Consider the following 12,020-nt stretch of genomic DNA (forward strand, 5'->3'; position numbering starts at 1 on the left):
ATGCTAGCAAACCGATACCGTCTACAACACAGCTCGTGTCGATCGCGAATACGACCTGATTGATTATGCAGGTCTCATAATGTAACGCGGGCTACACGCAAGAGAAAAACAAAACCATCACTGGAACCTGAAGACATCCCACAGAGTCAACTGCGTATAATTTTCGATGTACGTTATAACTACGTCCATAAAATTGCGGCTGTCTTTCGACGATCTTTGAAAAATGAAGATGTTAGAAAAGATCAACCTTCAGGTAACTCTCTCCATGTCTCGACTCCACATCCGGCATCAAACGGTTAGCTTCCACCAGGAAACGGACCGCGTGTCCATGTTCGGGTTTGAACCTAGACCTATACATATACGTTATCCACGAAGCAATCATGGGGACGTCGTGATTGTAGCTATCCACACGCTATTTTTCGGCTCAGACAAATTTGACGTTTGCTTTGAAAGTAACGCTCACATCACCGCAATCGACCTTGCGATGCATTTTGTTAAGCTTTTTTACATACATATGACGTCGAGCCGTCATCTGTCCCTAGCATGTGTGTCTTGGTGGGTTGACTCTTGACTGATACGCCAGTCAGACAAAGCGGAAAACGGCATTCGCAGCGGAGCAGTGGTACCACCTCGTCGTGATTTACAATGATAGTGATTCGGGCAATTGTGTGTTACGGCTACTGGTTTCTGCAACGTTGTTTCCGCCTGCTGTTGGATCCGGCGCGTGGCCCTTTTTCCAATCAGTGGTCGTCGTCGTCGCCGTTGTTTCTTTGTTGTCGTCTGCTGCTGATGAAAGTGCAATCAAAATAAACCACGAAAAATGCTTTGCAGCATAATTTCATTCGGCGGCGGCGTCGGCGTGACTCGAGCGTGACAGGGGACGATAGATCTATCGCAACGATTGATTTTATGAGATGTTATCGGATATTCAAGCAATGACGCGAGTGTCCTGCTTGCTTCTATGTGATGCTACAAGGGTGGATTTTTGACTCGATATGAAATACTACGCTGCATATAAGACAAATATAATAAACGTGTATACTAAATACGTGCCGATGATTGTCGCTGATACAGGGTCTTGATACTTCGTGTTTAACTGTCGATGCATTTAAACAAAATTATAGGTTAGCTCCAAATTATTTTGAGATGTTTATAATTAGCACCATATTTTTTTAAAATAGTAGTAAAAAAAAGCCATTATAATGAACAATATAGAATGAAAAAAAAAACGACCCGGAACCTCTTTTTAGGTTCATTGTTTTGAGTTTTCCGTCCGCTATCGCCGTCAGGTAATTCATCGAACGGCTGGATTATGCCAGCACGTATCGAACCGTATGTCTCTGCCCGGATTCGAACCTAGACCACAACCTGTCCCCAAGGTTAGCACGCAAACACGACACCCTCAACACGTCTTCGGCAGTTCTGCTTCATCACGTTAATCATTTGACACTAAGCATAAGACGATAAACTCTTGCAGTTCCGATTTCATCACAATAGACAAATCGGTATTTTGTGTCGTCTACTATGGCGGCTATTGTGTCTAGTTCGCTATCATAGTACCTTCGTAGAATGAGGAAAAGTGTGTCTAGACTTTTATCCGACTATTCGTTTGTTTGACGGTTTCTACATCGTTGGCTGTTAAAGATGTTTCCATGTTACTTTCCGTATATGGTAGCGCACGCTAATGTTACTGTACTTTGTTACAAAGTGTTATGCCACAAAGTCAATTCTGCTCAAGGAGTTCGATAAGGCGATATGATTTCGATGGTAGACTATTCGTAACTAGGCCTACCATACGACCGTCTCGTTTTCACGGTCTTTGTGATTATGCCACTCAAGTTAGGACAAGATAATTGATTTCACTGTTTAAACAGTCGACGCTACTGGGACGTTGTAGGCCGATCGAAGTCGAAAACTACTACGGTACCTATTTAAATGCTGTATGAACGTCAAGAGCTCCATGGACCCAATAAACCTCGCGCACCGCCGTAAAGTAACGCTGTGTTAATGATAAACAGCATACAAAGGATGTTAGAGCTTTTGTAATTCTACCGCCATACTAACCTGATACCGCTGGGAAGGTCCTCTATGTAAAGTTTGTTTCGAGCATATTGTAATAAATACATATGTTTCGCTTTTGCCTCCCACCAGCAATAATACTCAAGTATAATCCTAATCCACCCTAAAACAATTGCCAAATAATGAGAATATTAAAAATGCTTCAACTTTGGGAAGTAAATAAGGAAATTAGCACAACTTATGAAGGACCGAAATATTATAATCACTGATGCGACGATGAACGAAACGGGCCAAATTCGATGGTGGAGGGCGGACACGCTTAAGAATTGACATTTTATAACAGCGTCTACAGAACATCGTGTCAATGGTGTGTTGTCCTTCACGTAAGGACTATATTAGTTGGCCAACGTCTGCATCGCTATCAAAGGTGATTTCGGCTATTTTAGGCATCACAGCAGAACTTGCTCGATGATAACTTCACCTAAAAGTATTTGACGCAACAGCAAAAAATTATACCGGTTGTCATTTTACGTATAAAGTATCAAAGGAAAATTGATCCGCTTGAAAGAGGACGGACTTGGTTTTTCAGTAAAATTGCGCCTCTTTAGTCCAAAGCATATTTGCTACGGACAAAAACTCTTTTCCCGTAATAACCAAAGACCATAACCTAGGCAAAAAAACAACTTTGACATACGTAATCAGGTTGTTTACAGTTCTTAACAGACGCGCCGAACTCGATCAACGGTACGTATTGTCGCAATGCTCAAATACTTAGTCTCTTAGATAGGACAATGATGGAAGGACAACCGCAACATCTTCGCTTCCTCAACTCTTTTAACGAATAACAGCGTCAATGAGCTTTTCGTGCTACCACGACCACTACAATTCCTAGAGATGAAACGGGGTTGTTGTCTCATGGAATTATGCCTAACGGCGATACTGGACGTAAAATTCGATACATAGCGATGAAACGTCATTGGCATGATCATGAGTGGAAGATATGGCTTGCAGGCAGGGTTGGAATGCCCGGGGTAGGTCCATTATCTGAAATTGAAATTATTTTGGCATTTTCATTTTTGGCAAATGGAATAAGTAGTTTAGCGAGTGCCACTTGATGCGCTTCTTTTTACTGATGAACAAATAAAAGGACCGATTATATCCTTCACGCTGTTATTAGTAATCACAAGACGATATCACTAATCTTACACTGCATGCATCTATAGGGCAGCGCGACGAGTCCTGACACATACAATATAATAGAGAGGTTTCTCTGTTCAAGAGGCTCCTTGAAAACTAAGGCGCGCTCACGATCATCCATATGGGCAATAAACATACACATATACAGTAAGCTTTTATAAAAACGTTTTCACGGTCATGCCATGCATCCCCGTCCTCTTAACTCCCTTAACAAACATTATAGCAAGTTTTTCATTCGTGTTACTCAACATAAGGGTGTTACCACTTGCCTAAAGGACAGATATTTTTCTGTTTTTTCGATATGAGTAAATAAACCCAGTTGTTTTTTGCAGCCAGACGAGACATGAAAGAAACAGTTATTATTACTAATATGTTTTATTATACAACCCGCCTATACAAGTTTAGGTAGATAAATGTGCAGCCAGTAATTCTACAAATAAAAAGCCTGAGAAGATATTTTACAATGCTTTTATTGCGTACTGCGTAATTGCACGTCGTTTAAGATTGTGATATATCTGAGAGGCCCCATTTGGGTGTGTTCCGGGCCATGAAAACTTGCACGGGTCTGGATCCGAAACGTCTCGTGGACAATTTTAAGATATAAATAATGATAGTAAACAGCGAAGAATATAGCAAAGGATAGAAATGCGGTTTCGGGGACAAAGCTCGCTTGGTCCTTTCACGTTGAGCGCTTATCGTCACGCCATGATTTGTAGATAATTCAAAGTCGGGCTTCCTCCTATGGCAGCCCTTGTTTGGTAGCTTGCATATTTGACGTTTGATAATCCTCAACAATAATCATGCTTTATTTGTCACCTGTTCATAAATATTTACCATAAAGTACTTTTTCTGAACACCATGTTGGGCCAGCAGGTCATAATATGAGGTCATTCTGTATAGTTGCCTTACAAGTTGAGTAGTATCAAACACAATAACCATAATATAGACTACGTATGTGGCTTTACTGAGTCCTACATCAGTGGTGTAATAAGTACTGCCAGCTTTCGTGGAATCATACGCATTATTAGCTGTCCGCACCGCCGATTTGTCTTTGGGCCGGAGGAGCCTGCACGCTCCCACGAACAGCTCTCTCAACTAGATTATTCTTTTTCTCACGTACATTGTCGCCATCGCGATTTACGGATTCTTTCAAGATTCGGGTATAATGGGTCTATTTGTTAATTGATGCGTGTGTGCCGATAGGCGCGCCAGCTGTTCGTCCTGCGTTTGACAGATCTGCTACATCAATGTGTTTGCGAAGTATCGGGATCGTTATTTGGGTCATTTTGGACTTTATAGCTGTCACTTTAGAGAAGCTACAACAGGTAAGCCTAACTAATGTACGTTTGTTGGTGATGCTAGCCGTTGGCGCCTTCAGGACCAATATGTCCTGTTTGTCGTTGTTAGGCGCCTGCTCACAAGCGATATCGTATCGCTTATTCAATAATAATATGATTTAAAGGTGCTTATTCCGCCTCTTTATGGCCTAAGTATCAAATATTCATCGCTTGCCATTTACTTTTACAAATTTAACACTGAACAGAGTCGGTTGAAGTGTAGCCACTTGCAGTTTTATTGAACCAAGTCAGACTTTATTCTGTCCTCATGTTACAATGGGTAATATTCAGCGTTACGTATCTACTTCAATCACTGCGTCTGCTCGGGAAGACTACGAAGGATTTCTCAAGATCCGGTAGCGAAGATAGCTCTGACTTTTCATTTATTTTCGATCGAATACTTTCTGCTGTTCTTTACGGTGAGCTAGCAGGCCACTTCAGAAAACCGTTCGTCCCCTGCCTGTCGAATACATGAAGGGAAGAAGTCATTTGACTGCAAACGCCGACTGGGAAGAGTAATTTCTGAAAAGCTTTTAGTCTGATCTCAAGGATCTGACGGTTTGTATCGGCTGATTCCACGGACGTTTATTTTAATTTGAAGCGAATGGCGAGTAAGTGAGGCAGACGACGCCAAACGTCGTGAGACTGCCACTCGGTAGCCTAGAGCAGTAGCGGTTAATCAAATCAGAAGGAAGAAACCATTTTATCCTACAAAGGACGATAGACCGGATGCTTATGTCAAACGACTGGGCTTGAAAACACTGCGGCGAGAGGCTTCGCTTGAACTGAGGCTCTTTAGCAACTATGAAGGAGCCGGCTCCACACAAATAGCCGAAAAAGTGTAGAGTATTCCGCTTTAGAACATTGAGAATGGTTTTGGCAACCGTTCTAAAAAGAAAATACTTTCTCATAATTATTAAGTCAATAAGCTTTTGAATCTTTAAGGAATATAGATACCCTTACGGTGAGCTTGAAAAAGAAAGAATAATTAAACGATATGACTGTTAAACAAAGTAACAGTCAATTTTTTATTTGATATTAGGCGCGATTTTACAAATCTGTGATAACTAATTTGACCACGACGATCCGAAATGAGCGTTGTGAATGTACTTTTTATCTTCTCTTTTCACAGACAATTTGAAACCAAAAATAGAGAAAATAATAATAATAGTAATACTCAAATGCTTGTCGAATTGGTGAACATTGAGGAGGTCGTCGTCGACTGCCCGAGTGGAACACCTCGCGTCTAATAGATTTACTGCGTCATCCGGTGAGACCCTCGTATCCTGGGAAACCACAAAAGTTTCTATAGCGATAACTCTCACTTGAAGCGAGCTCAATACGGAGAACTTGTCAATGGTTCATACTGTCAACTTATTTTGAAAGAACCTTTCATAAACGTATTCTCAGGTCGACCGCCTGTTGAAACTGAAAACCTGTGTGAAGAAAAATCATCAGTTTGCGATTATGATCACGACCGAATCATTCTAGATGGAATTAATTGACGAGCTGAACCTAATAGGATGGGATTCATCTAAATAAAAAAAAAGTGTGCTAAAAAACTTCAAATAAAGTAGGAGTACGTTTGTTTGTTAAGATAGTTATAATTTAACGGTCGATTATCATGTTCAGATGGTATAAGCTTCTACTATAGTTTTGAGATGCTTTAACACATCTGCATGAATATAATCAGATATTCTATTTATATATATTGTTAGCCTTCATTCGATCGCGGCAGACAACCTGGAAACCTTACAACCCGGTAGGCGCTCATTTTATTCTCCTCGAGCACCATCTGATTCCTGCCGGTCACTGGATTGCCTCCTGGAAGCATTTTATTCTGTTGGCTATGTGCTGTTAAACTCGGTTTTCTCCTGAACGATATTCCGCAGGTCATATTAGTTATGATCAGCCATTTTTCCAGTGGGAATTATTGTCCTGTCGAGCAATCCTGACGTTATTCCACTATTTGACGCCATCGATACAACAACACGACTACCGTCGGAAAGATCCAGTTACCTATCGAAGTAAGATAGATAGATACAAGAAGACAAGGTAGCTGGTTCTAAAAAAATATTTTCGCTTCATAAAGGCAGCGCTTTGTGGGTTCGAATTGTATTTGGTCTAATAAAAAGGGTATTAGATCATTGCTACTCAAGGTGATTGATCAGATACATAGTTTAGCACTTTTTAAAAACTAAACGATGCTTGCTATGAATGCAAGTCACTGTTAATGATTGAGTGTGTACACACAATGTTGATCTTATAAGTTTAGCTTTAGTTTAATGACCGAATCGGTAGAGCTTTTGTCAGGTTACAAATATAACGCATCTGCTCTGCTAGGAACTAATAGTGTAGCACTGGACTTTGGAACACGGATCTTGGGGGTCGAGTGTTTTATCCGATTTTCACAGATTTTTCCGTGGTCATAATCTCCTTCCGTGCGCTGCTAGCTAGCTAGCTAGCTAGCTAGCTAGTCTAGGAATTCGAAACGGATTACGTAACATTAAAACGTGTTATGCAAGAGGCTTTGAGGCCTTGTACCTTTCGTGCGGAAACAGAGAGCGTTGATACGTGCGGGCGCCATGATATGCATTTGGTACACGTTTCATTGCTAGGTACGTTTAGAGGAGAAAATAGGCTGATACGTACGACTCAGCCCGCTAGCGCTATCAATCAACCCTATGACGAATGTTCTGATCAGTGATCACTGTCTTTATGCCCCAATCTCATGCTGAACAATCAGACTACAAGACGAACGACTGCTTTTCTAGGCGTACGTTTCAGTATGTATTAAGTGTAAACAAATATTTAGTTCCGCTCGTAGCGTAGATTCTTTGAATTTGTTTTTCTCCGGGGCACGTTGAGATACACACTAAATATCGTTTGCAAAAATAAACACAAATGTTTGTTCTCCAATTTAAAGTACATATTGTGTGCGAAAAGCGTCAGTGCAGGCATGTCAAATCATGATCGTATCATTAGTGAGCTGTTCAGACATGCAGTCCTAATCCGGAAAGCAATATGCTGAAAATATAAGATGGCTAGATCACGCAGCGGCTTTGCCTGTCAATTTCCTAATTAATAGCTTAATTTAGCACATTAATATCATAATATATTCTAATAGGAACCTTATAATAATGTTAGAAAAATAATAGCCTAAAATATAATAATAATAATACCTTTTAAAAAAGAATCAAAAGCGGAAGTTTGGTTTGGTTTGGTTTTATGTCTCCTACGTTATCTTGTCAGAATGTTGCTAGATAAACAAAGTACCCCACATAGCATGAGGCATCAGGAAGTGAGGCAAGCCACCTGCACTCTAATTAGTTGACAGTAGAGTCGTTAAATCTGTATCTTTAACAAACATTATCGGTGAGGACCCGCAGGGACCATAAGCTAGTCAGGACAATACGGTAGCACCATGCGCAAACTGAATGGTTACCTCCTTGACTAGCAAAGAAATGAACAGTTGACAGTATGTCGAGTTTACGTCGCTTACAAAACTTCCGTTTCATAGTACCACGTACGTAGGATCAGGCCTAAAGTTGTGCGCAAATTTTCGCGCATGAAAGCACGACCAGTCGTGTACATATTACTTGAGATATAATTAGCTACGCTGCCGCTATTGATTAGCATAGACACAGAAATCAATGACAACATAATATGTAACAATCGCTGTACAACGGCGGCGTCGATAATCGGCCATAAATTATCGAGCGCATATCATCGGTTTTGCCATAACAAAAAAAACATGTTAATACCTCTCAGATCATCAACAGTGTTAAGTTAGCTATGATATGGTGCTGGCATGGTGCACGAATTATCGAAACAACCGACCAGAACATTGATCGATGTGACGTTTCCAGTAAATACAAACTGTCTATATTTTTGCGCATTTGCGTTTCCGGGTGCACGATCGACAAAATCGCTGCAAAAAGCGTCTCACTTTACTTCGCTCCACGTTATGTTACTACGCAAAGCCCCGAAGTCCTTTGTCGACACCCTTTCCACGAGCGTTACGCTTCCGAACCAGTTTTGGCGATTTCAGTGTAGCCGACGACGACTACGAGAACGCTTTAGCAACAGTAGCAGCAGCAGCAGTAACAAAAGCGGACGTAGCGGCCATTCCTTACTGTTACGGTCGCTAGTGCAGGTGGCGCCAGCCATCGGAGTCCGCATCGACTGAAAGGCGTGGCCACTTATTATAATTAATACCGTGTCGTGTTTCATGCCTCCAATGCATCACTACTTGTAGTTTAGCTTTTGGGGTCGATATTCTATAGGTAACTGGCCAACTTCTGATTCGAACGTGCTCAAAACGATGTATGGCTGATGCTTGCTTACTTGCTACAATGAAAGACTTCGATAAATATCAACGGCTGGCCCAACTGGTAAGTGAAGTAATAGTTCGGAAAATAGCTTTCTTACATACATCAAACATGTATGACCCTGACCGGATTCGACAGAACGCGCCCATCTGGCTTAAAATGTATGGGACAATATATGCGCAACCTATATATATCGTTTGCTAAAGTACGATTGTGTGCTACCTGTTAGTGTGAATACTGCTGGACACCACAGACGTGTTCGGGGCATGTCGTAGTGGGCATCAACTAGACTCTAATTTACGTAATCTATTTACCTGAAGTTTCCGTAAATGATTCTGTAAAAGTATGAAGCAATACAAATCGTAGAATTATATAAAGCATTGTTATCATGACCGTTTACTTATATAGCGTCGTTCCTATTCAATATAATGCGCACGCACAGTCGAGCGAACTATAAAGGTTTGACTATTGCAAGAATAACTAATGTGGTCTAAACGATGTTTTTATAGTCTTCTTCGTAATCTACGTTGTTCAATCGTTAGATATTGCTTCAGACGGATAACTTCTGCCAGCATAAAGTAAAGTGCGTCTACACCCGGATTCAAAATCCGACTATCGCGTGTTCCTAGGCCCCTAGCGGGCAAACACGTTACCCCGGCAAGGGGGCGTATAGTTAGGCACAGTCCGCGTGGTTTGTTGAGAAGGTAAAGTTGGCCAAGCAATTTGTTCGGATATGTCCAGGAAATTCCGTCCTGCCGATTTCTTCCATACGTGCTTTTGCGTCGTTTGATAGCACTGGCCGCGTTGACGTACTAACACCAAACCGACCATAAAAAATTCGTCTAGTAACACGCTGACACCCAGTTCGTTCCGGTGGGAATGACAATCGTTTGGAAAGAGAGCCTTTATCGCTAGGGGTGGATTCTGCGAGGATGTTGCTATATATTGGATAAGCATCGACGTAGTTCAATGTTGGAAGGTTGACAAAAATCACTAGAATTATCACTGCATGATCTTGACTTCAAGTTCGGCTTGGAGCAAACATATGATATGAGTAGGAAAATGGCATTAACTGGATGTTGATTCCATTGAAAAAGTTCCTGAAGTCTCTCATTGTCGATTCCTGCAACAGACAATTGTACTAAGATGCGGCTGGACTCCGCCAGGTATATTCTTTGGACCACTTTCACTAGCAAAAATGACAGATTTAACTAAAAAGATCTACCGAGCCTAGTATTTGGTAGTACAACTCGTTTGATAACACTTGGAAACGCGTTGTTTATAAGTGCTGTTTTTGCCCTTTCAATGTCTTTATTGACCATTATCAGGTTCGTACAAATAACCGCGGAATGTTTGTCGCGTCCTTTTAATCATAAGTATAGTTGTATATAGACATTTAAGCGGTTGCAAAATGCTTGAATGATCGATTTTTCCAAGGAGCCTGAAGAGCTGTAGATGATCCTATGGTAAAACGAGGCATCATCTCTTTCACCAGAAAGCTTTGATATGTTCTGGAAAAAACAAAGGTATTTCGTTCAGGTGGAATTACATATGTGTCGTGACTCTTACAAGTGAGTAACTGTAGTAGAGTAGAGTAGAGTAGAGGCTGAAATAGATGATCTTCTGATGGTGCAACGTCCATATTGAACGGCGGTTGCATTAAAACTCTCTTTTCAATGTATATCGTCCGGCATTTTTATGGAAAAAGACGACGCTTATTCTGCCGATTAGTTCCGGCCAGCGCCATATTGCAACCGTGTTAGTTGTTGACAGTAATAGTACAGATTAAGTAAACGACTGAATCATCTTGTAAGGCAGTGCCTATTCATTCATTATGCCCCTTTCAATCCTACCAAGCAGATAACATTACCTTTCTTGACATCAGTCTAAGCTCTACTGCAGATTGCGGAACACACTTTTTTACCGTATTGTAGTGTGCTCAATTTTTGATCAGCTCTTCGCTAGCTAGAACAAAAATCTTTCGCATCGAAAGTTACAGGAGCACTGTTGGGCTATTTTTTTCAAGAACCCAACTTCCGTAAAAAACACAAATTTTTTTATGGGCCTATGCGGCATTTATGCCTTTACCGCAATGAAACTATAAAATATAACTGCTAGTTAGCCTGTTTTAAGCTCAGATATATACATATATATATATATAGCATATCTGCTATTGCCAAATCTGGGACCAGTGCAAGTTATATTACCTGATATAGTGGGTCAAAATCAATTTAGCTAGAGAAACGGTCAGTGCACTTTTGATAATGCACTACTATATCTTTTAAGGTCCTTTCAAACCCTTCTACAGAACTGTGAACTCCACTCTGTATATTGATGCCGGTAGCGAGCAGGCACGTGCTGTAAGAGATCAAACTAATTGTTTCCACTCTGTTAGAAAAATACGAAATTTCTAATAAATTTGTCTTTAGTATCCGATGTGTGCTGTTTATGGTCCATTTACTTTACCATACTATCATGGGTATAAAATATATGTAATCAACCTGGTGTATCTAAATGTATTCGATGTGAAGACGTGACATCGTATTTGGATGAACATAGGGGTGGTGAACCCTGGTTCAAATCTGAGCGCATGTTGAGTCTTCGATAGCAAAAAAAAAAAATCGACTCATGAAAAAGGCATTTCCTATTCGGTACCTTTAGACCGGTCGTAATGGAGTCTGCTTGCTGTGACACAAGCTTGAACTGATTATGATACAACGGTACTGAGGCCTATCATAGAAAAGATAGTAAATAATAAAAAAGTAATTTTTTAATGTACATAGAGAAAGGGTTTATAAACGTGAATATCTCGAGAATAGAAATCAGGCCATTTCAATAGTTAAAAGTAGGCAAGTACGCAGATATCACGCAATCGTCTTATTTTCGGAAATTCATTTTGCAATTTAGCTTTAACGTAGTATCTACGCGATATCTAGAAGTGGGCTGTAAAGCGCAAAGTTCTCCCTTTGTATTTCGGAGTAAGGCACACAGTCTTGTCCGTCAAAGGTCATTTTGTTTGTATTTAACTAGACAAAACAATAAATTTTACACAATATGCGACCCAGAAGCCACAACACTCGGGTCGCGACTGCTGTGTTATTAGGCCTGCTGATGAAATGGTACGATGTGGCGAATG

General features: G+C 40.7%; 1 protein-coding gene and 1 long non-coding RNA gene across 10 annotated transcripts in view; one reads left to right on the forward strand and one right to left on the reverse strand.

The window, feature by feature from the left end:
• The window catches only part of LOC147752402 (uncharacterized), a 64,520-nt gene that overhangs the window by 20,138 nt on the left and 32,362 nt on the right, over window positions 1-12,020 (reverse strand). Inside the window, exon 3 of one of the 2 annotated variants that reach the window (XR_015314154.1) lies at window positions 9,239-10,395. The exons of the other annotated variant lie outside the window; for it this stretch is intronic. This is a non-coding gene — a long non-coding RNA (uncharacterized LOC147752402). Of the gene's footprint in view, window positions 1-9,238; window positions 10,396-12,020 lie in introns of those variants that run through there. 2 annotated transcript variants of the gene reach the window in all.
• Window positions 1-12,020, forward strand: part of LOC147752403 (uncharacterized) — a 44,834-nt gene that overhangs the window by 7,261 nt on the left and 25,553 nt on the right. The window contains exon 1 of one of the 8 annotated variants that reach the window (XM_086971652.1): window positions 8,792-8,947. The exons of the other annotated variants lie outside the window; for them this stretch is intronic. The gene's annotated coding sequence lies outside the window, so the exon portion shown is untranslated. Of the gene's footprint in view, window positions 1-8,791; window positions 8,948-12,020 lie in introns of those variants that run through there. 8 annotated transcript variants of the gene reach the window in all.

This window comes from Varroa jacobsoni, unplaced genomic scaffold, assembly GCF_002532875.2.
Source record: "Varroa jacobsoni isolate VJ856 unplaced genomic scaffold, vjacob_1.0 scaffold_1274, whole genome shotgun sequence".
Taxonomy (NCBI): Eukaryota; Metazoa; Arthropoda; class Arachnida; order Mesostigmata; family Varroidae; genus Varroa; species Varroa jacobsoni.